Below are 6458 nucleotides of genomic sequence, written 5' to 3' on the forward strand. Positions count from 1 at the left end.
CCTAAACTAAACAAAGGCAGAGCTGCTGTAACACTATTATGTTTGACATGTTAATAAAAGTTACATTTATGATGTTAGATTCATTCTTAATTTATATGTGTTATTTGGCTAAATATTATTTGAAAGTATTTAACTTGTGGAATTGAAAGGATGAATTGAGTGTTAAAGGGGCAGAGAGTGGTCGATATATATCAATCTATCCCTCTTTAAACCTGATTCCAGAACTACTATTGAAAAAACGGGTGTCAGTGTTTTGAATTAAATGTTTCCACAGATATACAAGAGCCGACATGCAGATCAGTACATTGACGCAAAGAGAGAATCTCACTCCAACTGGATGAGGTGACATCCTTCTCTGTACTTGATTCTTTCAATTAAATCTGTTTCTGCATTGTATGCTGAGTTTCTCTGCTGTATTTCACACCCAGCTTTAGATAGCATCATTAAAGTTGTAGAAATAGTAAATACATTTATCTTGTCTTTTTCAATCTCTTGTTTCTCTGTACTTGAGTTTCTCTGTTCTATTTCACACCAAGCTTTAGAAAGCATCATTAAAGTTGTAGAAATAGTAAATACATTTATCTTGTCTTTGTCTTTTTCATTCTCTTGTTTCCCTGTACTTGAGTTTCTCTGTTCTATTTCACACCCAGCTTTAGAAAGCATCATTAAAGTTGTAGAAATAGTGAATACTTTTGTCTCTTCTATGTCATTTTCAATCTCTGGTTTCTCGATCAGGTATGTGAACTGCGCTCGAGACGGTGAGGAGCAGAACCTGGTGGCGTTTCAGTACAGAGGTGAGATTGTGTATCGCTGCTGTAAACCCATCGCCCCTGGAGACGAGCTGCTGATCTGGTATGCAGAGGACTACGCCAGAGACCTGGGCATCAGCTTCGACTACCTGTGGGACACCAAGAGTATCGCCAAAGGTACATCACAATGCTACACATGAAATACTGTGTCTGTAGTCAATGGTACCATCCTCACATCAGTACCAGACTATGTAGGTACCTTACCCTGTGAGCAGGCGCCGGATGAATGTGAGTACAATAGTGTGTAAAATGTGAAAGCTAAATGTATCTAACTAATTAATTGAAGGAGTAAGTGTATGTGTAAGAGAGAGGGAGTGTATGTGTGTGCAAGCTTGTAAGCTCGATGCTGCGCTGTTAGGAGTGCGCCTGAAAGAATGTGTGTGTGTGTTCCTTTTTTTTGATCACCGCAGTTCTACGTGCATGTGTGTGCACATACGCGAACATACATGTGGTGTGGAAAAGGATGAGCCTATGTGCAGCGCGAAGTTTGAGTATTGTCTTTGCGTGTGTGGCTATGTGAAGGCCAATTTATACGTAATCGGGTGTGAATACGATGCCATGTTAGAAGAATGAGATGTTAGTAAAGCATGCAACACTTGTTAGTCTGCCTTAAAACAGAGAGAGTGCGTGAGTGTGAATGTGTGTGTGTGAATGTGTGTGTGTGTGTGTGTGTGTGTGTGTGTGTGTGTGTGTGTGTGTGTGTGTGTGTGTGTGTGTGTGTGTGTGTGTGTGTGTGTGTGTGTGTGTGTCTGCCAGAGAACAAAGAGAGTTGTTCCTCACCGGTTGACAGTGGAAGGAGAGGTGAGGTAAGCCTGGCAACTCCAGTGTAGAGAGATAAGGATGTATGCGGCTTTAAAGGGAAAAATGCGTCAATTGTACCACCTTGTAGGCAGCCATCTCAATGAAATGTAGATAAGAAGTTTAGGGGATAGGAGAATTGTGGGTAATGTAGTCTTTGGTGGGACTACACCTACAACTGTGTCTGTAGTAAATGAATGTCTGAGACTGGCCTTAGGTTTTACACATCATGAAACATGAATTAATACACTTATGGAAAACTCCACCTACCCAACTATATGTTGATGGTATTAGAAAGTACTATCCAATGTGTTTCTTTTCCTGAACCTGCATTTGTTCTTTCTACATCCTTTCTTTCAGGGGTAACAGCGTCTCAGGTGTTCTCATGCACACTGTGTCCGATTTCCTACACGGCTCAAATCTACCTCCACAAGCACATCAAGAGGCGCCACACAGTTGAGTACATGAGACTGCTGACGTCTGGAGAGATCAGACCAGAGACTCTGACACCTTCTGCAAGCAGTGGTGGCAGCAACCAACACACACAAAAAAACATAACTGTGATGTCCAGATCAACATCCAGCAAAGTCACACACCCCTCTTCAAAACCGGAAGGATCGGATGGAGAGTTATTCCGAGTTATTCACACAGAAGAGAAGCCATACCACTGCTCTCAGTGTGGCATGAGTTATAAACGAAATACACATCTCAGACAACACCAGCGCACTCACACAGGAGAGAGGCCGTACCACTGCAGTCAGTGTGGCAAGAGATTCAATCGAGGAGAATCACTCAAACGACACGAGCGTATTCATGCAGGAGAGAGGCCGCATCACTGCACTGAGTGTGACATGAGTTTCACTCGAGTAGATAAACTCAAACGACACCAGCGTGTTCATACAGGAGAGAGGCCGTACCACTGCACTGAGTGTGGCAAGACTTTCACTCGAGGGTGTGATCTCAAACTACACCAGCGCATTCACACAGGAGAGAAACCGTACTACTGTACCCAGTGTGGCACGAGTTTCGCTCGAGAAGATAAGCTCAAACGACACCAGCTTATTCACACAGGAGGGAAGCCGCACCACTGTACCCAGTGTGGCAAGGGTTTTGTTCAAGCTGAAGGTCTTAAAGCACACCAGTGTGTTCACACAGGAGAGAAGCTGTACCACTGCACTCAGTGTGGGAAGAGTTTTGCTCGAGAAGATAAGCTCAAACTCCACCAGTTCATTCACACAGGAGGGAAGCCACACAACTGCACTCAATGTGGCAAGAGTTTCAACCGACTAGATCAACTGAAACGACACCAGCAGATTCATACAGGGCAAAGGCTTCAGCCTAGAGGGAAACCTCAAACAATACCATCACACTCACACAGGAGAGAGGATGTAGCGCTGCATTAAATCAGGCAAGAGGTTCCTTTGAGATGCTCATACTTCACCATCTCATTCACACAAGAGAGAGGCCATTCCACTGCTGCTCATTGGCCCAGTGCTACTCTCCTACTGAACCTCATTCACACCGGAGAGAGGCCATTCCACTGTGCTCATATATAATAATAATGGAAATGAGCCCTAGTGACTAATGACTATGTTTATGGCAGAGATAGTGACACACACACACTCTGAATTTTATCTCTGCATTTTACCCATCTAGGGTAGTGATACACACAGTGATGCACACAGTGAAGCACACTTACCGGGAGCAGTGAGCTGCTTTTGAGCGCCCGGGGAATAGTGATCGGGGTTAGGTGTCTTGCTCAAGGGCACTACAGCCGTGGATGTGGGCATGGGAGAGCAGTGCTCTACCACTTCCCCGCCCACATTTTTCCTACTGCTCGGGGATCAAACCGGCCACCCTTCGGTTACCAGCCCGAAACCCTAACCAGTAGGCCACGGCTGCAAAGGAAGGCATTGCAACGGGCAATCTCGTCCATGTTGTCACCCCGCCCTTCTGCTCTGGAAGGCGACCAGACTGACAGATGGACCGACTAATGGAAACTAGCTATCTCTCTCTCTTTCTCTCTCTCTCTCTCCCTTCCTATCCCCCCTCTCTCTCTCTCTCTTTCTCTCTCTCTCTCTCTCCCTTCCTATCCTCTCTTCCCTCTCTCTCTACCTTCCTATCCTCTCTTCCCTCTTTCTTGCTCTCTCTTGCTCTCTCCCTTCCTATCCCCTATCCCCCCTCTCTCACTCTCTCTCTCTCTCTCTCTCTCTCTCTCTCTCTCTTCCTACAAAATCTTCCCTCTTTCTCTCTCTCTACCTTCCTATCCTCTCTCTCTCTTTCTCTGTCTCAGTAAGGGTAAGACTTGATTGGCCCTAATCTGGCATCGTCCTGCACCCACTGATAATGAGACTTTGAGCTTCAATGCTGTTGGAGATCACCAGCACTGTCTGGCTCTAGTATTATTTGTTCTGAAAATGTATTATTTGAATGATATTATTGAAGTTTTGGTTCGATTTGCTTTCTATGTTAATATGCACGGCAATTACTGTGTACAATGTTTTCAATCAGCTCCAGGGGTTTATTTAAAAAACACAAGTTTGTGTTATGTATTTATTTACTTTTTAAACTGCGTGTACAGTACAGTTCTTGAGTCTGCAGCCTTGTGTATGTACAAAGTTTGTGTTTGTACAGAGTTGTTTTTCATTTAAGAAAGAGAAATAAATAATTGTCAGTGCCATGAATAAAGTAAAAATTAAGGAATTTAAGGTTTTTTTTTTTTTAAGTAACATTGCACACCCCACTTTTCATTGTGAAACTGCCAGAAATTGACTCCAGATAAACTCTGAACTAAACAGGACATTTTTACACTTTTTACATGAAGTGGATGTATTAAGCTACACAAAATTATATTGGCTTAATCGCTATCGTTTAAGTTCTTGAAGGACACATTCCAGAGAGCGAGGTTCCGTTCCCACAGTCACACTACAGTCCACACGGTGGCAGTGTGTCGCCGTACTCTTAGTGGTTTATCAACCGACAATGGTTGGTCACAGAAGAAGACTTGAATATTTCCGAAGCGTTCCTTGATGAACGTCATTTGAGATAACAACGGAAGGAACAGGTCAACGTGTGAAAACGCATTGAAGTATGTATTTTCGTGAACTAATATAACATCTTAGTTATTCCTTGGTTAATTGATAACGTACATCAGCACTTTCATGTATCAGCCGAAGGCTAGCAAGAGCTTTAGAGACCGCAACAACAATGCAATAAGGTTGAACTAGAAATGTGAGCTTGAAAGTCATTAACGCTACATTTTTCTTTTTTTGAACATAAAGGCCGCTCGATATTGGACATCCGACTTCTCTTCGGTCGGTTGCAAACATGAATCTTGAGCTGCCGTTAAGCTCTGACTCTAATGAAACATCTCAAGTACCCCTGAGACTGACGGTGATAAAAGAAGAGGAATGTGGACCTGTGATTACATGGCAACATGACGAGGGAAAGCTCATTGCAGATCTTCACTGTAAAACTGAAACAGACTTCACAGAGTCACTTAGCACCAGTTACAGTGAATTACTGCAGACTCAAGTTGGAGTGAAGAAAGAAGAGGATGAGCAAGAAAACCAAGACTGTAATTGTCCGCATGAAAGTAAGTGCACACTGATAGTGATACAGTTTTAGAAAGTTGGTCAGTTAAAGAAACTGTAGAAAATGACTGTCAGTCTCTTTTTCTGGTCTGAGAGCACCTCCCTTTAATAATTGACTGCTGGCACTAAATGGGGTGCTACATTAGTCCATTCTTGTATACTTTATTCAACAAAGGCTTTATCTCTAACATATTGCTCTCATACTGTCATAAAATGTATCGATTAACAAAAATCGGTTGTATTTTGGAGACATAGCTAATGAATGCACGTGTATGTGGTGAGTGCATGTGCACCCCTGTCTTTACCCAGATGCTGGCTAGTGTTGAGTGACTGAGTTATGATGACATTAGAGATTACATTTACATTTAGTCATTTAGCAGACGCTTTTGTCCAAAGCGACGTACAAGGGAGAGAACAGGCAAGCTACGGGCAATTGAACCTGGTGTAACAATAAATATTACTTTACATAAGAAATATAAAAAACGAAATATAAAAGAAAATAAAGTGCAGGAATGTAACTGCTGTTATTGCAAGTCAAGCCATAGTCGAAGTGCCAGTAAGGATGGGAGTAGCTCTCTGAAGAGTTGGGTCTTCAAAAGCTTCCTAAAGGTAGAGAGGGACGCCCTTGCTCTGGTAGTGCTAGGCAGCTCATTCCACCTACCACATCATATATCTGTGTTCTTCTACAGTTTGTTCAACACAATTCTGTCACTATTTCCTGTACACTGCTTTCATTCCCATGTCTGATCCATGTGATTCCTTTGAGTCATCCTCTACTCCTGCTGAGTAATCATTCTTTGCATTTTCTTGTGGAAATGCATCTGTAAATAAGACACAGACTTTAGTTGATGATGTTTTCTCCTCCTCCAGCCTCTCGTGCCTTCACATCCCCCTCAGGAACCCCGGCTGAGTCCAGAGTCGGCTCCGTGAGGCGCAGCCAGCGTCAAACTCCTGTCCTGCCGTCCCAGGTGAGTAGCAAGACTCTTGGCCATTACGATAAAAAGGAAAGGATTGTATAAAATAAATAAAGGGATAATAACCTTGTCTAGCATAAGTCACGTGCAGTAAAGAGTGTCAATTATGTTCCTCCTCAGGTTCCCAGAGCGGACTCGGACCAGGGTGGAGGGGGAGACCCTGTGGAGAGTGGAGATGGACAGGGAGGGAGAGAGCAAGACCCAACAGCAGAGAGACCAGGTGAGAGGGTTTACACAGGAGAGTGTACACACACACACACACACACACACACACACACACACAC

Source organism: Sprattus sprattus (assembly GCF_963457725.1).
Source record: "Sprattus sprattus genome assembly, chromosome: 1".
NCBI lineage: Eukaryota > Metazoa > Chordata > Actinopteri > Clupeiformes > Clupeidae > Sprattus > Sprattus sprattus.